This window comes from Oryzias latipes, chromosome 13 (assembly GCF_053564925.1).
Source record: "Oryzias latipes strain Hd-rR chromosome 13, Olatipes_Hd-rR_3.1".
Taxonomy (NCBI): Eukaryota; Metazoa; Chordata; class Actinopteri; order Beloniformes; family Adrianichthyidae; genus Oryzias; species Oryzias latipes.
Genome location: NC_136249.1, coordinates 20,499,451 through 20,525,146, shown reverse-complemented (window position 1 = coordinate 20,525,146; position 25,696 = coordinate 20,499,451). Strand labels below are relative to the sequence as shown.

General features: G+C 39.6%; 1 protein-coding gene and 1 long non-coding RNA gene across 5 annotated transcripts in view; one reads left to right on the top strand and one right to left on the bottom strand.

The window, feature by feature from the left end:
• Positions 1 to 25,696, top strand: part of grik4 (glutamate receptor, ionotropic, kainate 4) — a 382,863-nt gene that overhangs the window by 9,663 nt on the left and 347,504 nt on the right. The window lies entirely within an intron of this gene.
• On the bottom strand, positions 18,021 to 21,941 carry LOC144981746 (uncharacterized). The gene is made up of 2 exons (XR_013647264.1): positions 21,148 to 21,941; positions 18,021 to 18,332 (listed from the first exon to the last, which is right to left on the bottom strand). It is a non-coding gene; the product is annotated as an uncharacterized LOC144981746 (long non-coding RNA).

Here is a 25,696-nt window from a genome sequence, read left to right as displayed (position 1 = left end):
CTATCGCAACACACTGATGTTTATTTAGCTTCATAAAAATAAGAGGAATGTAGTATATTAGAGCAACATATAACAATTATTTAGAGAACCGTAAATGAAGAACATGATAACATGTGAACTAACCTCTTTATTTCGCCCCAAATCCCTTCTTCTTTCACTTTCGGCTTTTCCCATCAGGGGTCACCACAGCGAAACCTCCTTCGAGGATGAGTTGCATGGTTAACTTGGCAATGGTTAACCTGACAATGTTTTATGCCGGATGCCCTTCCTGACGCAACCCTCTCAATTTGTTTGGGCTTGGGATCGGCACAGGAGCAGAGAAGGGAAAAGGGAGCAGCCCGGATATGAACCCTGGTTTCACGGATGGAAGGCGCCGCAAACCAGCACGAGCTAAACATCGCCTCAAATCTGCTGTCGGTACCTTAAATGTTGATACACATACCTATTTATTAAAAAAATTCACGTCAATTACATATAAATAGCGCCCCTGGCCAAAACTGTGCAAAAAACGCAACTTATTATCGGACAAATACAATAAGTGTGACATTAACTCTTTAGGAAACTTTTTTTCATTTGAAGAGCGGACCTTTGCCTTTCTATATTTTAATGTACCAAGCCCTAAATGGGTGATAACAGACACAGCAACAAAACAGGTTGTTAAAAATATACGTTTAAGTCCTTTCAGTATCTGGAGAAAGTTAAATATAAAGTGACATAAGTGGTGATAGAATATACTGGTCATGTTAAAGGAATCAATTTCCTAAAAATTTGATTTCAAATAAAAAGTCTCCCTGTTTTTTTGTGTGATTCTTGTTGCCATGGCAGCTAGTCCCTACCTACCACTTTGTGTCATTCTGGTGATGAGCCATAAAATCCAAGTTAATGCACTATGCATCAATATAGGAGCTCTTTGCAATTATGACCTGTCAAGTTGTCAGACCGTGCCTTGTCGTTCAGTTAGGTCACTGAATAATACATTCATGTAGGATGAAGCAACCCCCCCCCCCCAAACAAATGAAAACTACCGCATGAGTAAGTTTGCCTACACTTGGAGGTGTTTCTTTTAATGCTTTATGAACATTGACAGAATTTTTTTTTTTTTTTCAATATACAGTCATGTTTTGGGTTAAAGTTGGATGGCAAACATTTCTATATAAAACTTTGTGAACCACATATTAGCCTGTTGGAAAATCCCATTTTTTGTTATAAACTGAAGTGTAACTATTCTATTCTATTCTATTCTATTCTATTCTATTCTATTCTATTCTATTCTATTCTATTCTATTCTATTCTGAAACCAAAACAAGTTTTTTCGTTTTTTTCTAAACTTTTGAAATGTATAATATTTGAACTAGAAATATTTTAGGTCTAATTACGGTACAACAAACAACATTTAAAAGTACATTTAATTATGTGATTAAAAAAAAGGAAATTAAAAACAAATATTAAAACCTTTTGTGGCAGCAGGGTATCCAGTTTGATTACCGGTACTTTATTATTATTGTTGAATTGTTACATAAAAATGCTTTGCAGCTCAGTATTGTTTTCTTAATGTTAGTCCTGAAGGTCTTTATATTAATCTGAAATACTTTGACCTCCTTTCTCATTGGTGCGTGAACAAAATAAACATTGTTGAATTGATCCTGGTACATCACTCCTAAAGCTCCCTCATCTTTTCAACCTGCTCTCCACGTCTTCACATATTCCCTGGCCTGCCTGTCTGCTCCACCAGCAGCCTTGTACTTCACTTTGATTTGTGAATGTGAATTCGATCAAATGTCAATACTCTTTTGAATCATATCCAAATGGGTATTTTATTGTTCTGCAGACAAGAAAAGAGCTATGTGTTCAACAACGTGCCTGCCTCAGAATCACCGCTGTTGTAATCTCCATCTTTGTTTGAAGAGCTTTGATTACTTCTTGTTAGTGAAATTGTACAGTATTTTTTGTTTTATTACTTAAGCAGAACTTTATCCCAAAGTTTTGCACTTTTCAGTGACAAAGTGTTCCAAGTTTTTTTAAGGAGGGTGCCCAAAGCGAGTGTTAAAAACAGTACAATTACTTATGCTTTCGCAGATTTTAACAACTATTTGTTTTTAGCTTGTTTTGAAAGAAGAACATCAGTGAATCTAGTAAACAAAAAAGCTTTAGCAAAAATACTGTGTTCTTTTTGAAGGCTGCCTTCACTGATTTTTTTTTTCTTGCTGCAATTTTCCATTCTTTTTCATCACTTTACGGTTTGCTGTTTTTACCACAAAAACCACATTTTATCAAGCTCTTATGGAGAATTTCCATTACTTCCTGTTTAATACTTCTGTTTTTTAGCAGTTTAGATTCTTGTAAAAAAAAAAAAAACAAGGCATCATGATGTGAGGAAACTTGTCTGTTTAGCTTTGTGTTAAAGCATTGTTTCAGATACATTCCTCATGTAAATTGTACCCTAAAGGTTTACTGACCTCATTGAGAACAGTCAAACTTTAACTAAATAAGAACCTTCCCTAAGAAAGAGACCAGTTACCAGCTTTTTATTCGTTAGATGACAGAAATCTCCTTTAGTCTGTCAGTCTACTGTCTCATTAACTTGCTATGAATTAACTACAATCTTGGCCAGTGAGTTGATAATGTGGGAGGTCATTTCCAGTTGGATTTGGTAATATTCGTCAGTAATCCCGAACGGCTAGAGGTGTTCAAAAACAAACTAAGGATTTTAATTTACAGTGGTCCCTTTTATTTTTTTTCAGCAAATTTCATGTGACTTTCATGTTCCTCTAATGGACTAGTGAGGCCACAAGTACTTGCATATCTTTACCTTTCAACTTGATTGACATGCGAGGCATTGACGAGTTATGTCCTAGGTGCAGATGTGGAAAGGCATGGCGCCGCCTTAATCATGTTCTCCAGACTCTGGTGCTTAAGAGTTGCACGGGTGATTGTGGTTGAAGGAGAACGGCCTTGCACATGGGCCTTGGGATTATGGCTCTTCGCTGTGCTCTGTCTGGGGGAATGAATGCATTAGTATTCAGACTGTAGTCTCCTCAGGGGTTACAGAGTTACTAGAGATATTTAGAACAGAAAGGAGAAGCTCACTCCCCAGGGAACTCAAATCAATTGCCACAGGGATTGCTTGAAGTCTGTGAACTTATTCTATTGTGATGAGCAGATGGGGAGTCGGGATGTTAATGTTTTTAGAGATATGTTGAGCTTGCTTGACCTTAGGACTCCCGTTTTCTTCACTTTCAATACATGAGTGGGACAGATATAAACTCAAGCGATATTTTTCTGTAGGTATGGTCAATGGTGTACTGATCACACATTTAGAGCAACTTTTTTAAACAACGACAAACTTTATCTTAAATTTTTTCAAAAGTTAACCCATATTTACCTTTTTTTTTCAAAAGTGGAATTGTACATCTACTGGATTTCATCATTTATTGGTGTGACAATTTTGCAATTATGATTCAAACAAACTGACTGACTCGATTTGCTTGTAGGTAAACTTTAAACTTAAGAGACATAGAAAAATGAAGTTTTAATTCTTCATTCATAATGCCATGTGCACACTGAGCATGTGTGGCTTGTTCATGAATGTGCTGAATGTGGGTTTTTGTGTGTGCTTTTAGCATACGGTGTTCACACTGGACTGTTGCTACCCAATACTAGCCCATGAACTCACTGTTGGAAGAGGCTTTGTGCGAAATGTCCAAGCAGTGCTAATCTCAGGCTTTTTCTTTCACACCTCTATTCTGATGAATGAAGGACTTCCAGCTGGCTACAAAGCGCAAATATTGATTTCTCCGCCATGATCAACTTTCAAATGGCTGGCACTTACGTGTTTTGAAAAATACCCTTCTCATACATAACTAACAAATCTGAGTCCCTGATTGGTCAAAGTTCAACTGGTTAAACTTTTGTATCACATTTAATGGCGGCGGGGTTTGGTATGTAGAGCCCGAAAACGGACTTGAAAACTTACATAGTGACATGTGAACAGGGGAGTTTTAAACGCAGAGATCAAGAATGTGCATATATGTGTGTTTACACAGACTTTTCATTGAAGTGGTTGTTCAAACGAGTGCTTCTGAGCCCGGTTTGAATGTAGCATAACACTATGCATCATCATTTTAACCCCAGAAAATGCTATAATTCCTACTTTGACTTTTGTTTTTTTGTGTGATTTTAGGTTCAGTGTGCAAATACAGTATGGCAAAATGATAAACAGAACAGTGAAGTCTCATTAGTGAGTTTGTGCTGAAACTAATGATACCAAACAAAGAAAGATTAACAGTTTCTAAGGTAAAAGTATCAAGGAAAACTCAAAAGTAGACAAAAATGGCCAATTATCCCCCAGACTCCCAAGGTTTTAGGTGGGATGTTTAGGCCATTGCAGCACAAACTCAGCAGCTGATCAAACAGTGTTTGTGCTGATGGCGGCTAGTAACGCCCACGCATTAGAGATCAAATATAGGGCACAGGCAGTGGTGAGGGAGTCATCAGCTGCCCCAGAGAGCAGCCGATGCTTGAAGAAGAGCACAGGAGAGATGCACGTCAAGTTAAATCTGTGACATTGGCTAAAAAGAGGAAAATAGGAAGATGTAATTAATGTCAACTTTAATCACCATGACTGTTTCAATGAGTCAACGATCCAATGATGAGTTCTTAACTCAATCAGTAGCTCAAAGATTCCAACACTGAATATGCACTGGCCTATATCTCAATAATCTTTGCCTTTGCATTGTAAAGTATTTACATGAGCAGAAAAGAACTGCTCTCTTTATGTCCTTTGATGACATTTACTCCTCCTGCAGCAATGGATGCAACTATTATTGCTTAAAGTTGTGACACATACACCTGCCTTTCAGACAAGCAAAGTATAAACGCGACAGCATGGAATCACCTCTGCCTCACGTTTGATAAATCACATTGCTTGTCTTACCCCTCCCAAATTTTTTGAGTGTTCTCCCAGAAACATCAATATTGTAAACATTTTTTCAGACAACCGTGCTTAATGGATCTGCACAACTTGGCTGTGTAACATATGGAACCCAGTTATAGCTAATTATGTTCAACCACACATGGTTCTGTGATTGTCATCTGTGGACTGGTGTCTATTGTATGACTCACTTGTGCGCTTCTAACTATAATGACTTAAGTTACAATCTGTGACACTACACCTAACTATTTGGTACAAACTGAATATTATCCAACATGTAAAAAGTTATGATTAAAGTGTTGATGTATGTTCTAAGTAGTAGCACCTTAGGGACCTTTTATTTAATACCGGGATAAAAAGTGTAAAAAGTGTACTTAGTACTTTTGCTCACTTTTAACCCTCCTTTGCCATTAATAAAAATAAATAAGCAGAGTTTCCTCATTAATGGCAGGAGCTTTAAAAATAACCAACAGCAAGTGAAATCTGGAAGGTAAACATCTTTATTTTTTAAAAATAATAACAGAGATTCTAAAGCTGTAAAAAAACCTACTGCACACTTTAAAACATTTTCTCAGACAAACTCTTTTTTATTTTCAACTATTTTAGAAGACTTTCACTGTCTGGCATGGAATTTTAAAGAAGGCTTTTTATTTTACTAATTTTTTTAGTCATACACCTACTGCCACCTCCCATGACATGTGACCAAACAGTCCTCCTAGATGGAAGAATTTATAAAAAGCAGTCAGTTTTCCACCCCCACAGTTTGTGCACTTTAATCACATTATTATACTTGTCAGGTAAGATGGAATCAACAAATTGTATTTTTTCCTGCAGTTGCTTGTTGCAAATGTGGGCACATTTAGACGATTCCCATTTTTAAGTGTAAATCATCAAACTTTTTCCCTTCTGCTTTAATATTATTCCTTTTGTAAAACAGTCTCTTCACCAAATAAGCCTACCATGGCACATCAGCTATCTGGCATATGTTTTTTTTAAAAAATAGGCTATTCTTGTCACGGTTTCAGTTTGTTTGCTTTTGTGTTCTAGTTGTCTTTTGTTTCTGTCATGTTTTGAGTTCAGTTTCCTGTTTTATTTTGAAAGGTGTAAAAAGTGTACTTAGTACTTTTGCTCACTTTTAACCCTCCTTTGCCATTAATAAAAATAAATAAGCAGAGTTTCCTCATTAATGGCAGGAGCTTTAAAAATAACCAACAGCAAGTGAAATCTGGAAGGTAAACATCTTTATTTTTTAAAAATAATAACAGAGATTCTAAAGCTGTAAAAAAACCTACTGCACACTTTAAAACATTTTCTCAGACAAACTCTTTTTTATTTTCAACTATTTTAGAAGACTTTCACTGTCTGGCATGGAATTTTAAAGAAGGCTTTTTATTTTACTAATTTTTTTAGTCATACACCTACTGCCACCTCCCATGACATGTGACCAAACAGTCCTCCTAGATGGAAGAATTTATAAAAAGCAGTCAGTTTTCCACCCCCACAGTTTGTGCACTTTAATCACATTATTATACTTGTCAGGTAAGATGGAATCAACAAATTGTATTTTTTCCTGCAGTTGCTTGTTGCAAATGTGGGCACATTTAGACGATTCCCATTTTTAAGTGTAAATCATCAAACTTTTTCCCTTCTGCTTTAATATTATTCCTTTTGTAAAACAGTCTCTTCACCAAATAAGCCTACCATGGCACATCAGCTATCTGGCATATGTTTTTTTTAAAAAATAGGCTATTCTTGTCACGGTTTCAGTTTGTTTGCTTTTGTGTTCTAGTTGTCTTTTGTTTCTGTCATGTTTTGAGTTCAGTTTCCTGTTTTATTTTGAAAGGTTTCTTGTTACGTTGTCGTTTCGAGTTATACTTTTGGTCCCCATCTGCCCTAATTGTTTCCACCTGTGTCTCGTCTGTTCTGAAAGTATTTAAGTCCTGTCCTTCCCTTCCTCCTGTGCTGCTCCATAGTCTTAGGTCTCCCCTGGTCCTTTGTACTTTGAATGAATTTTGAGTTTGCCTGCCTGCTGCGGTGGTATTTAGTTTAGTTTAGTTATTAAAGATCCTGTTTCCTGGAACCTATTCCTTCCTCCTCCTCTCTGTGCCTGGGTGCTTCCCTCATCTCCCCGTAACAATTCTAGCCTTCATAAGCTAGTGGGTTTTGAATAACTGCAGTTTTTTTGCCCTCCAAGGGGTTGCTCCACTTAGATTTTAATTTCTACTAAAACTATTTATATTATCTGTAGATGCATGCACGAAAACTGAAAACTAGAAGTGGTGCTGATGAAATAGTACATAATTTTAACCGTTGTTTATGGATGCCCTGCTTAACAGGCTGAAGTACTAATAGTTTTCCTCTGACTTTGAGTGGTGTGTTAAATAGCAAACAATAATCAAATCCACATAATGGCTTTCCACTATCCTGACTTGTGTTGCTGACTTTTGTCAACCCTATTCTTCGCAGCGGTGACCTGTAGTACTTCTTCTTCCAGCTGGCTTAAGCCACTGCAGCAAGACTAGCGAGTAAAAACAAAACTCTATTGATTTGAAAATCTTGATCACTTAGCTTCAAAGCTTTAAGTGGTCCTTCCCCAAAATGCATCTCAGACTTTTTGGCTCGGTAAGTGGCCTCCTGACCAGATCCACAAATGAGAGTCAGCCAGCTTTACTCGGGTCACAGCTTGAAGACCTACTTCTGTTCATTAAAGCCTCCATCTTTGTACATCAAAGGTACTTTTAGCTTCAATCAGTTTACTTTTTTAGGCACTTCTAATAGCCTACTAGTGTTCAATATATATTTATTTGTTTATCGGATACTGTAACACTATGTTTGGTTATTTATAAAGGGCTAAACTTGGTGGCAGAGTGAGATGTAAATTGTTGTGTTTTTGCCATTGACTTTGAAAATCATTTCAAATTAAACAACCACAGAAATATTTTTTAAGTCAATTTACTATTCAGACATTAATATATTTTTAAAAATAAACGATTTATTTTAAGCCTTTTGTTAGGCCTGTGATTAATTTGAGTGTGAAAAAGTTTCGCCCACATGACTCCCAGAAGGATTAGATAAAAAAGAAAGCTATTAGTTCATGTACAAATAAACAAGTTTTCATGTAAAAAAAAAAAAGGTGTTTCAACCAAACTGCAACGTAAAATGTATGACCTCCCGGTCATCATAAAAGCAGCTTCTTTGTGGAACACTAAAGCACATGTGGGCTTTGCTTTGCATTTGTCTTGGGTATAAAACCTTTGACATTGGCAGTATATGTTGGTTGTTGGGCTGACTTGACATAAGGCCACTGGAGGAAAATGGAGGATAAGCTGAAGGTATGAAAGTACATAAGTAGAATTGGTTGCAACAAGTTTTGTGATGATCATATTATTTTGAAAATAGAAAAATATTTAAAATAAAAAAAAAAAGTGTGATAAATAGCTATTTGATTCTGTGACTTTGCGAGTAAAGGTTATTTTTTTCACTCACTCTTAGTCTTTGGCTCACATTTTAGATTTTGCAATGAGCTTTGCTTCTCTTATTCACCAATTTACACATATCACTCATAGGCCACATCTTTTCATCAGTATGCACTGCTATTGTCTCCACATTTACATGCAAATAAGCACACCAGGGGCATTATTGGCAACTCCACCAAGTGAACCACTGCCTTTCTCCAAGTTCTTACCCAGCACAGAGGCTGAAGACAATTATCTTTCCATTCTATTGGTTTGAATTATTATAATTAGTTTGATGGGATATTCCAAAAACAAGCTTTATTTATTAAGTGTCTACTTTTTAACTACATGTTTTATTCATGAGTTTTGCCCTCACTGTCTGAGATTTTAATGTTTTTTTGACAATATAAGAAAAATATATAAAAACAAAATTCTGTGTAAAGCTAAAAAAAGACGTTCTCCCCAAAAGGACCTACATTAATTAAAGCTACATCTAGCTAGTCACAACTGCCCTTAGAGGCTGTCTGCGGGCAAAAAAAGATCAAAACTGTACGGGGCAAGCAGGTGTCAAAAAAAAATTGTCAAACCACCATTTTTCCTATGCTGCGAGCGATAGGTCATAGCAAACAGTTTAACAACATGCAAGGATAAAGTTAGTGTAAAGCAGGTGAGATGTAGATGTTTTGTATGGATTTTTCTTATTTTTCTAACCTCCCCCAAATAAGTAAATAAATATAAATGAATAAATAAAAATTCCACAGCCTGTGCAAGGGACCTGTAAGTGCTGTTCACGTAATAAGTGCATGCTCATTGCATTCCTTGTACAGATTTGCCCATTTTGCACCTGCAGACCAAACCGATCTCTAAGGGCAGCTGTGACTGATGCTTTACTAACAGCTAGAGTGGGGCATTAGGGCACCGATAGCGTCACTATCACGTCAGAAGTGCTTTGTGATAGACTTCCCACATGCAAAACAATTTAACTCACCATTTTTAACGAGTCAAAAGGAAACTGAAACATCCCAAAAAACCCACATCACCTGCACGGGTCAACCCCTCACACAGGTGTTTGTAACTATACCTTAAGACTGTAGACGACGTGTGCACAATGCTACTGTTTTCCCCAAAAATTCCTTGTTTTGTATCACGTTGTCATTTATGCTAAACACAAAATATCCTAAGATTAAGATTGTGGGAAACCAAAATGATAGTTGGTTTGTGTAATAAAAAGGTGAATGTGTCATATTTTAGTTGACTTGTCTCAAAACAAGCTTAGCAATTTTCCGACTCTTAGAATTAGATGGTTTTGAATCAAGTGTTTAGGCTTTTATTATTTCATCATTTACTGCTTTCAGTGCACATTAACCAAGACTGGTCATGCCGGTGCATGCTGGTGCTGTCTGTCTTCTGTCACCTCACAACAGGAAAGTCCTGGTTCAAATCCAGGATGGGGTTTTTTACTACCTAAGGTTTACATGTTCTGTCTGTGCCGGTATTAGTTTCCTTGGGGTGAATGTGTGAGTTTGCGGGGTCATCTGTATGTCTGTGGCATTGCGATGCCCTGGAGACATGTTCAGCATGTACACTGCCTTTGCTCAAAAGATAGCTGAAATAGGCTCCAACAACCTCTGTGCCCCAGATCAGGATGAAACGGGTTTAGATAAAAAATGGATTGTAGATGGAATTTGTTTTGGTGGGGGGAAATATAAGAAACTCAGAAACATGTCATTTTCACCATAAAGTCGGGACACGTTGCCATAATAAGTCATCATTCGGATGAACCTTTAGACAATCTCATTTTCAAGCCACCATGTTCTTTTAGTCAGAGGAAATGTAATGTAGAGCTGTGACTGTGTGGGATTTTTGATCCCAGTGGTAATGAACCAGCAGGGGGTGCGATGTCGAGGTCAACCCTCCCTGCGCAAAACACAAAATCTCCCGGCGGCCACGTCGCAAATGAATTTATTTGCAAATCTCACTTTTTACCTATCTTTGATTTTGTTGAGCTAAGTTTCAGTTTGATGTGACAAAGCTGCCATCAAACAGTTGCTGATTGGTCCAGAATCTAACCAATCAGGTGTCTCTCTGATATTGCCGGTGCTTGGAGTCCGTGTAGTGACCAGTGTGTTTAAAATGTTTGCAGCAGAAAAAAAATGTCCAAGCTCCGACTCTGTCCAGCAGGAAGTAAGACTTTTTTAAGATTTGTATCTGCACTATTTTTTTATTCTAATCAATAAATGATGAAATATTAAGAGAAAATAGCATTTTTTCATGAGTATCTTTTATTTGTTTATTTGGACAAATGCTCAGGAGTTCTAAAACACAAGACACTGAAAATTAACATAAAATTTAAAAATGCTTCTTCTGCTATATACATTGAGTCTGCTTTGTTGAGCCATCATTCTTTTGCTTATTACTGCTGTTCATCTAATTCCAAACATGTGTGCAGCATAAAATAATATGTGCTTTAGTTATTTTATTGTTTAGTTGTAACAAACAGATCTTGAAGAAAATCAAACTTCTTACTAATATTTTGCTCAGATATCAGATATCTCACACACAGGCCTGTTGATATAATATAATATGTTATTTACAGTTTCTGGAGATCCTCTGCCATAAATTCACAAATCTGACCAAATAAAAATTAATCAATGCTAAAAAAGAAAGAAAGTTTGAATTATTGTTAAAATGATAAAAAAAATGAAAACGTCTTCATCCAAAGAGACAAAATCGAGGGTAAAAAGAGCTGGTTCAGCCTCTGAGCCACGGTAGCAGACACCGTATTCGATAAATACGGTAATTTGATTGGTTAGTTTCTGGACCAATCCGCAGCTGTTTGATGGCAGCTTTGTCACGCTAAACAGAAACTTAGCTCAGCAAAATCAAAGATGGGTAAAAAGTGTGATGACACAACGCAAGCGAAAACTTTTTTGGCAGTGGCAGTAGTGGCAGTTTTATCACGCTAAGTCGCGCTCAGAGTAGTCAGCAAAATCAAAGATAGGAAAAAAGCGAGATTTGACACAATGCATGCGAAAATATGTGCTTTGCATACGCAAAAAAAGTTTTTGAATGCAAAAAAATTTGAAAGCCAAATAAATAATTGAAAAGCAAATATTTAATATTTTCATTTGCAACTCAAAAAAGTTTTGTGTGCAACGTAGTGGCAGAAATATCAGTCCATATATTAACAGATAACGGTAACTAACTACTACCTATCTAACTAATTAACTATATAGGTGTTGTAGAATGACTATTATGCTACGTTCACACTGCAGGCTGAAACAACCCAATTCCAATTTTTTTTGCCCCCATACGACCTGTATCTGATCTTTTCATGACAGTCTGAACGACACAGATCCGATCTTTTGAAATGCGACCCAGGCCACTTGGGCATGTGATCCTGAATCCGATACATATCCGATCTTTTGAAATGTGACCTCCGTCTGAACGGCCAAGCCACATTTATCCGACCCGTATGTAATTGATACCTACATCATTCTGCGTTGGCGGAACGAGAACGTAAACATCAAGCATGGCGGACAATGCTGCTGAGACCAGTCAGTGGAAGGGAAGCGAGGACACCTATTGGATTAATATTTGGGGTGACAGCTCTATTCAGGCCAAACTCAAGGGCTCTTATTGCAACCGGGCAATTTTTGAAAACATTTCCAGTGAAATGGCCGAGCGCGGTGTTAAACCTTTCCTGTGATGACTTTTTTTTTCCCTTTTAAACCGTGGTCAGAAGCGCGGGGGACAGATAACAAGATGAATGTGTTTATTATAGTTCCAATCATGCACCATATGGAGAACTTTCACAAAAAAAGTGCAGTGATGCGGTTATCGTCACACCCCTAATGTATTGTCCAAAATAAATAAATAAATTCTGCCACGAAATGCGCAATTTTTGTCCCCAACTGTAAATAGGTCGTTATAGACGCGCAGAAGTGGATCCAGTCAGCTAATTTGCTTAACTTCAGGGCTTGATTGGAATTTTTGATTAACCATCAAATCTAATTACTTCTGATCCAGTCAGTGAAATATTTGTCTAATCATTTTTTCATCAAAGTCCAGGCCTGCACCTTTGCATAAGCTAATAGGCTTTAGCCCTAAAATAGAAGAGCTGGTGAGATTACTTTATATGGACTTTTCTATGATTTTCTGCAGTTACACGTGTTGTGTTGTTGTAGCAGACAAAAAATGAGAGAAAAACTGAAACAGTTTTGTTCTCCATCTGACAGCGTGATGCTCCAAACAGCCTCTTGCATTTCCTATGTAAAGCTCTTAAGCATATCTGAGAGCGGCTTCAGTTGTTGCTTGAAGTAAGTTAGTAAAAATGCGGACAGCAACAATGTGCAAGATATGAAACATTTTATTCATAAGATCCATGGGTATTAAGGTTATTTTCTGAGCACTTTGAATTACTGTGTGTATGAATTATGCGATCACATAAACCAACTTTGCCTTGCTGCATTTGCTGACAGACAAGTCAGAAATATTCCTGTATCACAGCATGGTGGTTTCAGTCTGCACCTATTTTAGGAATAACTGGTGGATGTCTCTTCTTATATTTTGATGTCTGACATGTGCAGGAAAATTTTTTTATAGATGTAGTTCCTTGTTGTTCTTCTGTTTATTGGCAAGAGGACAAAACTGTATGTGGAGATAATGAACAGAGGCTAAGAAAAAGAGACAGTTGGCAAAGAAAGGAGAATGTATTTAGATTATGTCTGGTTGATGGAGAAGCCAAGTTTTTAGAGACATGAGTTTTGACATGCTGCAAATTGCAACAGTTAAGTGTTTATGGAAATCATAACTAAAGGAAATACCAGTTATGGTAAGGGATCTTATTCCAACATTTTGTTTCATTCACAAATAATTGATTTGCCAAATTTTTATTTTTTTGTTGTAAAAAAATCATGTTGAGGTTACTTTTGATTTAAGATTAAATAAAACTGGCACATTTATTAATAAAATGATGAATGGCTAGATCAGAAAATAACATATTGTTGTTTGCCTAAATCAATTCACCGACTTACAATAAAATAAAACTGACTCATGTTTTTTTCTGAATGAATATTTATTTGATAAATGCTTTTTTCCCCCCCTTTTTTTAAAATTTGAAGCTACAGGATTTTTATGTGAAAACTTAAAAGTTTCAATTTTATGTGTAAAAAAACCCATCAGTCATGGTAAATTATGTTCCTAACACTTAATTATTTAAGCAAAAATCTTACATAATTTCTGCCATACATTCTTACTTTATCTTTTGACAGTTTTGTTAATTTGTTCTTAATTTAAAAAAATGCACCAAGTGTAGAATATCTTTATTGGGAAAATGTGTCAGTGTATTTTTAGGGAAAAACACTTTTAACTCCAGTGAAACAGACATTTAGCGTAGGAAGAAGTATAAAGATGTAAATATTGCTGACAGTAATGTAATAACAGGATGCGAAACGCTGGAGGAAAGGTTGATTGCAACAAAGCAGCAAAACATCAAATACCATCTTTTTGGTGAACAACGATAAGAATAAAAAAGAAAAAGACACAGCTGGACAAAATTCTTGTCTTGTAGCACTCTGAAATGAAAAGGTAGGACAGAACCAATTTATAAACGAAAATGTACACTGAACTTTGAATAATCAAAGTTCTTTAATAGATGTAAACTATCTCTGACTTTTTTTTTACAACAAAAGACAATGCATTTTCTTCCAATATTTGATTCCAAGTGTCCTCTAGATGTTTTGATGAATTTTTGAATATTGTAGGTTTTTTTTTTCCTTCTTCTGTTCAGGTCATCTCAGTAGCTTGGGTAGAGATCATGAGTTGGACTAGCCTCTCCATTATTTCACCATTTTTTAGATGTTTTGGGTCAAAATCTTGTTGTACTTTCAGCCCCTGACCAACATGGCGCTGGAGAATGCGTTTGTTGCTCTCTTTGTTCAGGGGGTCTCTCTTTCTGTACAAGACACCTACCCTAGATCCAGAAAACCAGCTCCGTGCTATTAAGGGTGTGAACAGGTGTCTTTTTATGCAGATTACTGCTTCAAACATGTGCCATTACTGTAACAACAGGGAAATCAAAGAGCTTCTGAAATAACACGTCTGTGATGAACACAACTCTTGCTTGGTTGTTGGAGCTAAATCCTTATTTTTGGCATCATTATACGGATACATTCTTTAAAAAATATACAATGTGATTTCCTGGATTCTTGTTTTACATTCTGTCTCACACAGTTAAAGAGAATTTTTCTGCTGAAAGTTACAGACTTCTCCCATCTTTTTAAGTGGAACAACTTGCAGAACTGCTGAATATTGCCTACCAGGAAGCTCTGCGGTAACACAAGAAACGTAAATAGAACAAACACATCAGAATCATCTATATAAAGAAACAACCCAAAACTAAACAAGGAATGTGTTGATGTGAATTTAAGAAGTAGCAGACACCTGCTGGTGGTGTGACTTGTAAGGGGGTGTTTGCACCCACCCGACTTGCAGTAACAGGTGACCTGGTCAACATGTAATAAAAGATTGTGTGGGGGGTTTCAGGAGCGGGAAAATCTGCCAGAATATGTATGAACGCAAATGTTCTAATACATGTGGAGTTTCAAGTGTAACCTGTGTTCCCACCTTACTCAATGCCATCCATATTCAGATCGTTTTATTTCAATGATTTTTCCACACTTTTCCTTTTTCTTTGTGCTGTAGAGTCTCCAAGCAACAACAAAAACTTTCCAACAAAAACACAGATGTTGAAGGGTATCCATAGCAACAAATGTGACTGGTGTCCTTTGGGAAAGTGATTTAAGGGGGTTTGTGGCTGTAGAACTTTTATCTACCTCATTATGTGTTCAGTTTTATGCGCATCTTCTATGAATTTTCTCAAGCGGGAATATATTTATTTATTTATTTATTTATTTATTTATTTATTTATTTATTTATTTATTTATTTATTTTTTTTTTTACCTTGTCCTGTCCAACAGCTGGGCAAACAGATGAGAGCTGAGGGCCTCTTGTGTTGGACATATTTTACTTTAACAAGAGGGGTTATTAATCTTCAGACAAACCAAAGGTATGTCTGAATAAACCCCTTTTGTAATTGAGGCCAAACTTTATTAATTTCAAACATGTTTGAAGATCTTTGGTGTTGGACCGGACGGAAAAGGAAAGAGGGGAAGAAGAGAGAGGGACGTTAGAAAGAGGGGGGGAAGGAGGGTGATAGTAGGAGGGGAAGGGGGATAAGACCATGAAGCAGCATAGAGCAACAAGTTTACTGGTTGTTAATCACCATGGTAAGGCTCAAATGCAGTACAAAAAGGGCGGAGCCTGTCCACACACACACCCAAGTGTCAAACACACCTGCTAGTTGCAAAAATGTCCATCTGTCGACATGTACACAAAACAGATAGTGCTCACACGCATACTTATGCCTTAAAACCAACTAGTGTGAAACATTTCAGTCATTCAGTCACGCAAACCGCCAGTGCAAAGGTGAGCCAACACCCGTGCTCAGGTGAGTGCTCATGTTCTTCTAATATGGATGGTGGAATGTGTAAAGAAGGAAGGAGAGCGCCCAGCCATCCCCACCCCAAGACCCCCACCGCAGCAGCAGCGGCAGCCGGAATCCCCCCACGCCACACGGAAACCGGCAGGGAACAACCGCCGCCCGGGCGACCAAGCCCGCCACCCAGGCCAGGGCCAGCAGGACCGCCGCAAGGCCCCCCAGAGCCAGAGAGCAGGGAGGCACAGAGGGAAAGAGAGGGCCGCCCCAGCCCAACCAGGAGAACAGCCCCCCCGCCGCGCCGGGAGAGCCCAACGCAGGGCCCCACCGGAGAGGGACGCCCACAGCCCCAGATGAGCACCCCACCACCACCCAGGAGTTCCGGGCATCCCCCCGCCCCAACCCCAGGTACGAGCCAGGACCCCCCAAGGGAGACCCGCCCCGCACTCCAGGCAGCCATCCGCCCGGCCCACGGTTGGTCCAGGGAGGAGCAAGGCAGGGGCCCGCCGCCCCCGCCCAGGAGGGGGGAACCCCGGGGAAAAAAGAGGGCCCACAAGGGGTGTTGTAAATATGGCCCGACCAGGCTCGGCCACAGTTGGAAGTTAGGCGGGGCCCAGCGCTCAGGAGCAAGGACCAGAACCCACCCCCCAGGGACACCAACACCCCCGGCTCAGATGTAATGTGAACCCCCCCACCGCGCGGAGAGAGCACCGCCGGGCCCAGGAAGCCGGCACCCCGGGGACACGGCCGCCGCTCCAAAGGGGCCCGTACCCCCCACCAGGGAAGAGGCAGGGGACAGATGGTCCTAGGTCCCACCTTCCTTGCAAAATGTGTGTGCGTATATGTGTGTTTAAGAGGGTGTGTGTGTGCATGTGTGTGTGTTTATGTTGGGATGTATATATTGAGGGGGGAGGGGTGTGTGTACTAAGGGGGGTGCAGTTAAAATTGGCGGGTAGGGCACTAAGGGGACATCTCCTGATTACTCACAGTGATGTCCCCTCACCCTCCCCACCAAGGGGCCCTAAATGTCTAAGGTGCGGTTAAAATTGGCGGGTAGGGTGCTAGGAGGACATCTGCTGCTTGCTGGCAGTGATGTCCAAGCACCCCCCCTACCAAGGGCCCTACATGTCTAAGGTGCAAATAAAACCGAAAGAGGGGGGGCCCACTCCATACGGCAGCCATAGGAGGGGGGGCCACTGCCTAGTAAACCCCCCCCCCAAGGCCCATCGCAGGCTAATCCCCCCACCCCCTCACCCTATTATGAGGTTATATGAGGAAGGGGGTAAGTTGGGGACAGCTGGTAGACTGTCCCCCGGTGGTCAAACAGCTGTCCCCCGCCCCCCCCCCCAGCAAGGGGGCCAGGCCCACCCAGCCCAGGGGCCCCACCCCCGGAGGCGCCGACACCCCAGGCCCAGCACCACCCACCCCACACAGAGGGAGAGGAGCCAGAAAGCGCCGGCCCCCCCCGGAGCAAGCCCAGGCCCCCACCCCCAAACGCCGGCCCTAGAAGAGCTCTGGTCAGGCCTCGACGGGACCGAGGCAGCCAACCGGCCGGGGAAACCGCCGATGGCCTCAGCGGAGACCCCGACCCGTCAACCCCCCCTGCCCCGTACCAATAGTGGCCCCCCCCCTCCCCCAGAATGCCCCCCCACAGGACAGGGCCGACAAGACCCCCCACCCCACCCCTCCCCAGACCCCGCAGCCGAAGCGGATGACACCCAGAGCGCCCGGGGGCCCCAAGAGGCCAACCCCCCCCAGCACAGGCAAAGGGACCACCCCCCCAAGCCAAGCCAGAACACCCCCCCCCCCCCCCCCCCCCCACCACGCACCCCCACACCCAAGCCCAGAGGACCACGCAGCGCCCCAGCCCGCCCCACCCCGGCGCCGGACCCGACCCCCCGACCAACGGAGCCCCCACCACCCCCCGCCAGGCACCGGAGGCCCCGGCCCCCACCCCAGCCCACGGCAGAAGGGCAAGGAGCAGCGACGACCAGGCCCCCCCATCCCCTAAGTCATGGAGTCAGCTATGGGAGACCAGAGAGACCGAATTCTTTCAAAGTTACTTGAACCTTGGGCTGACATTTTTTCCAAGCTGATCTGATCAAGCAGCAGATTTCTGAGTTGACTTATATTTATATTTTTCTTGCTTTTCCAATTTGTTAAAATAGTTTTTTTAGCAATGCAAAGAGTTATGAAAATGATAGAGCCTAATCCTCCTTCTACATCGATGGCACTCATGTCACCAAGCACACAAAGTGACGGTGAAGCTGTGATTGAAACCTTAAGCCAGACTGATAAATCGGCACATACCTGCTGCCAGAGAGCCTGGACAGGCGTGCAGAACCACAGTGCATGCATGTAATTGTCGGGTAGATTACTGTCACAGTGCTGACAAATGTCTGAGTTGCTGAGACCCATCTTGAACATCCTCTGTCCAGTGTAGTAAATTCTGTGAAGGGTTTTAAAATGGATTAGCTGCAGATTTGGACTTTTTGTCAGTTTAAAGGTGTTTAGACAAAGTTCTGACCAAAAGCTTTCATCTGTGCTGATGCTCAAATCCGCATCCCATTTTGTTGTCGGAAGTGAAATGTTATTATCTAAATTACATAAAAGTTTGTATATTTTGGAGAGAGTTTTATTCATTGAGAAATTGATCAGAGTGGTAACTACATCTGGTAGCTTTAAATCGTTGTCTCTGTATTTAAATTTTTTAGTAATACTTGATTTAAGTTGCTGATATTCCAAGAAGTTATTTATTCCATGTTTGTCTTGAAGTTCCTGGGGAGTTATGAATCTTCTATCAATAATTACGTGCTCTAGTTGTTTTATGCCCCCTGCTTGCCAAGCTGGGAAGTGGATAATTTTTTTGTTTATGAGGATGTCTGGGTTGTTCCAGATGGGTGTCATTTTGCACGGTTGAATTGATGATTTTGATATTTTGAGAAATTCCCACCAGGCTGTTAAAGTGGCGTTTATATTAATAGTTTTGAAACAATCCTGTTTTTTAACTGTTTGGCTAATAAATGGAAGATCTGACAGGTTGATCTTTCCACATAACGCCTGTTCCAAGTCTAACCATGAGTTGGTTTCTGGATTATTTTTTAACCATTTTAAGATGTATTGTAATCTATTTGCAAGAAAGTATTTGTGGAAATTAGGTAATTCTAATCCTCCACAGCTTTTTGCAGATTTTAAAGTTTTTAGACTAATTCTTGCAGGTTTATTGTTCCATAAAAAGCTTGATATGGATGAGTCTAATGTTTTGAACCATTTTAGTGGCGGTTGTGTGGGAATCATTGAAAAGAGATAATTAACTTTGGGTAAGATTTTCATTTTTACCGTGGCTACCTTGCCCATAAGGGACAGAGGCAGGTTGGTCCAGCGTGTTAGATCGTCCTGTATGTTTTTCAGTAATGGGGTGTAGTTTAGCTGCACCAGTTCTGATAGTTTGGGGGAAAAATTGATACCTAGATATTTGATATTTCCTGATTTAACTGGTATTGTGAGTCTTTGCTCCGCATTATTGTTCAGTGGTAATAAAACAGACTTATTCCAATTAATGGAATAGTCTGATATAGAGGAGAATTCATTAATGATTGTTGCCGTTTCATTTACAGAATGTAAATTACTTAAAAACAGTAATATGTCATCTGCATAGAGACTAATTTTATGATGGCTGTGTTTAGTTTTGATTCCTTTAATGCTTTCATTCTGTCTTATTGCTGCAGCTAAAGGCTCAATGAATATAGCAAAAAGAGAAGGAGAGAGTGGGCAGCCCTGTCTGGTTCCTCTTCCGAGAAAAAACCTGTTTGAAGTCTGTTTATTAGTTCTAACTGATGCATTGGGGTTGTGATATAATATTTTGATCCATTTGATGAATGCTTCTCCAAAACCAAACTTATGGAGGGCGGCAATAAGGAACTTCCAGTTTACTCTGTCAAAAGCTTTTTCAGCATCCAGTGATAGTATGGACATTTCCTGGTTGTTAATGGTGGCAAAATCTATTATATTAACAAGTCTTCGGAGATTGTCATCCGAGTGTCTGCCTTTGATAAATCCAGTTTGGTCGAAGTCAATTATGTGAGGAGTGATTTTTTCTATTCTCTGTGCTAGTGCTTTGCAGATAATTTTTACGTCTGCATTGATTAGAGAAATAGGGCGGTAGCTTGAAGGACTATTGGGATCTTTGTCTGGTTTTAGAAGAAGAATTATGTTGGCTGAGTTCATGTTAGGTGGCATTGATTGGCTTTCATTGATAGATGTGACCGTTTCATAAAACGTTGGTGCCAGCTGTTCCCAGAATTCTTTATAAAACTCAGCAGGAAAGCCGTCAGGCCCTGGTGCTTTACCATTAGGCATAAGTAACAGAGCTTCATGAAGTTCAGACAACGAGAACGGAGAGTCTAAGTTTGTTATTTGATCCTCATTTAACCTGGGTAGGTTTACATTATTAAGAAATGAGTCAATACTTTGCTCTGACGGATTGATCTGTGGTGTGTACAAGTTTTTATAAAAGTTTTCAAATGCGTTATTAATTTTGACCGGGTCATGAGTGATATTTCCTGTTTGGTCCGTAATAGAGGTGATTGATGATTTTTCTCTATTAATTTTAAGCTGATTAGCCAGAAATTTGCCAGATTTATTAGAGTTTTCAAATCTTTCAAGTCGTAGCCTTTGTATTTGAAATTGTGTTTGTTTATTAATGATGTCATTTAACTGCAGCTTTAAATTTTTCAGATCTCCCAGAATGTGTTCCTGTGCAGAAGCAGCATAAGCAGTCTCCAGGGTTTGGATTTTATTTTTTTAATTCTAATAAATCTGCTTTCTCTTTGCGTTTTTTGTGCGTTGAATAAGAAATGATTTTCCCTCTCATGACTGCCTTTGCCGTTTCCCACAGAATGCACGGTGAGATGTCTGGTGTATTGTTGAATTCTAGGAAGGTTGCCCATTCTTTTTTAAAGAATTCAAGAAATTCCTGGTCTTTTAACAGAGACGTATTAAACCTCCAGGTCGTACATGAGGGTGTGGATTTTTCCCTGGAAATATTTACAGAGACTGGTGCATGATCACTGATAATAATCGGATGAATGTTGGAACTTTTAATTTCTTTTAAAAGAGAGTTACTGATTAATAAATAGTCTAAACGGGAGTGTGAGCGGTGAACTGGAGAAAAAAAGGTGAACCCTTTAGTGCTTGGATGACATGAGCGCCACGCGTCGCAGAGACCCAGATCATTCATGTACTGCTTTAGAATACTTGCAGACCTCCATGTGCGCTGGGCTGCTGCTGTGCTGAGTCTGTCAAGTTCAGGGTCCAGAACCAGATTGACGTCTCCTCCTATAATGATTGTGGAGTCAGAGTGAACTGAGAGTGAGGTGAAGAATCTGTGAAAGAAGGAAGAGTCGTCAACATTTGGACCATAGATGCTGGCTATGCAATAGTCCTTATTCTGAATGGATATATTAATAATTACAAATCTACCTTCTGGGTCAGTAACTGTATCCTTATGAGTAAATGTAACATTTTTATTAATCAAAACAGCAACTCCTCTTTGCTTGGAGTTATAACTAGAAGAATATATGACTGGAAATTTTGAGCTGCACAGGAGGTCCTGAGATTGTGTACATAAATGGGTCTCCTGCAGTAGAGCTATATCTGCTTTAAGATCATCCAGGTGAGATAACACTTTCAATCTCTTTGGCCCAGAGCCAAGCCCACGCACATTCCAGCTAACAATGTTAAGACTGTTCATAACTGCTCTGACCAAGAGAATGTAAGGCTAAATAGAGTGTGTGCCGGTCCATGTGCGCGTGCCCGCTGATCGATGAAGAAACACTGTGCGTTTGTGTGCGTGCGCGTTTCCTGACTGTGTGAGCTGCATGTTGCATGTGTCCTATGTGGGCTTATGTGAGGTGTTTGCGGGATGTCCGCGAGTGTGTGCTGGTTCGCGTGTGCTTGCCCGTGTGCGCGCTTGTCTGCGCGCGCGTGCCCTTCCGTGCATAAATAGAAACCAACTTACCGGGGGACGTGTTACCTTTGGATAATTTACATATGAGGAGGGGGGAATATATATAAGCGGGAATATATTTAGACAGGTCTCCATAATAAGTGTAAGAAGCAGATTTGACTATAACCTATATAATATTTATAGATGTCTGAATTTCGTGCATGTAATGCTACCAGATGGTTAACGCCTCTGTTTTTCCATGCCTTGGTTTTATCATTTCACACAGATTTATTAGCACTGTCATAATGTGGTGTCTCTGACTGTTGGTTCTTGAGGCAACACAGTGTGAGGTTAAAGAAAGGAAGTGAGGAAATGATCAAATATTATGTAAAATGTATAGAATCTTAAACCAAGAAAGGTATATGTGAGAGGAAAGCATATGGAGGTTCAATTCAAATACAAACACGCATGCTTACACACATATTAATAAATGAAACATTAACAAGAATGTTTTATTATAGTAATTTTACAAACCAAAGTGGCCACACACATTTAAGTTACTGATGTAGTGAAAAGGTGTTGCCCGGATATTGTTATTCATTTTTTAGGTCTTTTATTTGTCACATATTTGTTTATAAAATACTTTTTTGGATCACTCGAGTTTTTGCTTTACATTTTTAAGTGCAGCGTATTTTCGTGCTTAAATTTTGAAGGTAACATGGCTGTGACGGGTGATGTAAGGAGAGTAAGGTACAGAAGGATGAGAAAAAGGTGTGAATGAATTTGTAATGCAACAGAGAGATGTCTGGTGCAAATTTTTTTTTGGCTAAAAACAGAATTTCTGAGAGGATGGGAAGCAGATATCCAGCAAGAAAAGCATTTTTTTCCCTTCTTTTGTCATGAACCTAATACCTTATGCATTAAATTGAAAAAAAAAAAATCAGTGTGCCATTGTGGTTTTAAGTTTTATGCTTGTATCATGAAATTCTCTGGAATAACAGGTTTTTAAGACTTGTTTCCACTGATGGTAAGGACTATGGTAAGGAGTGGTACGGTACGGTCCAGTTAATTCTGGTGAGCATTTCCACTCACTTAAGCCTCGCTTTCACTGAGCTGTTTGTTTTCATGGCGCATGTGCGGCGTAGAACGCTGGCGTGTCATTGTAGTGCGATGACTAGAAAAGCAACAACAATGCAGGTCATCCAGCAGCTCGTCTTTTTATTGCTTTACTTCTGGTACATCGTGTATAACAGGAATTTAAAGTCATTTGAAAGAAGATTGGGTTCGGCTAAGAATGCTTACAAACGTTGGCTTAAATAAGTGCAATATTGGCGCTTCCTAATGTTATCATCACTCTTTAAAAATCAACGGGTGGTTATAGCGGCTCAATCCCAACTGTTCTGTTCCACTTTTCAGTGGACTTACAACTGATGGGGGACCCCCAAGTGGTACGGTTTGGTACTGTTTAATGGGTCCATTTTACAATGGAAACGCCATACCGGATCGCTCAGTGGAATCAAGGCTTTAGAGTTTGACCGGAACGAAAAACAGGCTGCTACAATATAGACATGAATGGAGGTTCTAATGGTTTGTTGTTTTTATTATTTGTAAAGATTTTACTACAAACTGTCTTCTGATACAAGTGCAGCACAATTCCAAAGTTCCTTTGCTTTCAACACTGTGCAGCTTTGAGAACATTTTTGAAAACTTCTTATGTAATGATGGTTTGCAAGTTAACTCATTTGTATTCTATGGAAAGTAAATTTTGCTTACATGGCAGCCAAATACAGTGTAAGGCTTTACATGTATATGTGTATATGTGTATCATACAAATGGACTGTTGGCAGGGAGTGTTGCGTCTGCTGATATCTCATAACCCTTTGTTTACTCTCTCTTTCGCTAGCTCACAGCCCCTCAAAATCCCCAAGCTAGCATAAGAAGTGCAACAAAAATGGCAGGCAAATCCGTATCTATCCAGCCATACCGTTTCGACCCAGATGCCATTTTCGACAAGGAAAAGGAAGACGTTCATTGATCTATTAGTCTGCATGTGGATCAGAATGGAGCGGAGCAGGGAGCTTGTGGATGCTGATTGTAGTATGTAACAACAGTAAGCTGTTTCAAACTGTATTTTTTTTTATCTGCTTCTGGTCCACCATGATTTAAATAAAGAAATCCTTTTTTTATGCTCTGCATCATGAGAAAAATGCAACAAGAACATGTTAAAAATGCAAAAAAACCCAAATTTTTTATTACATTTGGTCTGCAAGGGAAGTCTGAATGGAAAAAAAAAAAAGGCCCAAAAAGGCATTGTTTCTAAAAGTATTCTAGTTTATTTTTGTCTGCTTGTATTTAAATTTAACACAGCTGACCAAACAGACAGAAGACCTATTATTGTAATCATACTAAAGCATTTTAAAAAAGAACTAAAGCAGCAACATTTGGCTCTGCAGCTTTTGGCTTTGCAGCATGGCAAAACGCAACTCTTGGTTGCGTTCTCTGAGGGGCATTTCAAACCATTTCTTCCCATCAGGGGGTTAACTGTTATGAGGACACAGCACAGAGGTGAGAGAACACCGCCTGACCCAATGATTCATCTCCCCCTAACACATGCGTTTTGTGAATTGTGTTTGGATGTGCACTAGCTAAGCTGTAAGTGGATGGACAAGGTGACCCGTGCTGTGGTTCAAACTGCTAAACAACAGCTTGGGGACAGGGTCCTGCCTGCCTGACTGGACATCGTTTTTCTCCATTTAGCTCCATCTCACACCTGTAATAGGATGGTCGTTCACATGAATGCTCTCAGCTCCGCTGGGATGGAGTCATGTTTTGCGCTCACACGACTTTGTCATTAACAACAGCCAGCAGAGTTGTGACAGTTTTTGCAGGATTGAAAACCTTTGACTAATATTTGTTTTGGTGAGTTCAGGAGTGAGAGAGTTATTGGAATAAATAGTTTTTATAACTGCTGCAATTTTTTGTCTAATTTTGATTTGCTCATAGCTGTTTAATTTGGTTAATATGGACATTCAGTGTTGATCAAAGGGCTTGAGCAGAGAGAGTTCTAAAGCAGGAAAGCTAACATCTGTGTTGTGAGTTTGGGCTGCTGCCATTCTACTGAGACAGAATTGATCATTCTTCCCTTTTTGGTACACTGACATTAACTTTCTGGATCAATGCCCCACCGCTTCTACTGAATATAAACTAAACAAAAAAAATAATACAAAAGTTAATAGAGAGGCATCCGTGGTAGCACGGAAAATGTGTTTATTGACAGCTGGGGGTTTTTTTTGTGTTAGAGCTGTACTAAAAAAGAGTAAAAACAAAACAAAAAGACAAAAATTTGAACTGTGAAATGACAGGGGATAGTAATTTAGAGGGAGGGTCTCATTTCTGTAATGAAGATACATTACATTTTTTTAGTCCAGGATATTTTTAAAAAACTCCTTTAAATGGGCTTAAAATAATTCCTGGGTGTGAAGAGCATTTCAGTTGTTTCAGCACATCTCAAGAAGCTTTCTTTGTTTTATCAGTGTCAAGGAGAAAATATGTTGTGCGACAAGCTTTGATATTTACATTTTGCTCAATCCGACTTTTTTCTTTTTTCTGGCTCAAAGAAACATGCTCCAAAAAAACCCGCTATTAGTTACTTAAATTATGAACAATGGATGTCATATTTAAGTAAAACTCATTTTAGTCTATTGAAAGTGTGTTAGGTCACAACAAAAGTTGCACTTCAATTTATTCCTCCAGTTAGATTTTACTTTTTGTTTAAGTTCGAGTTATTCTGGCTGCATCTAAAAGTCTAAAAGAAACTCTGCTATGGAAATAACTATTTGTATGTAGTTTCTCATTCATAATAGGGA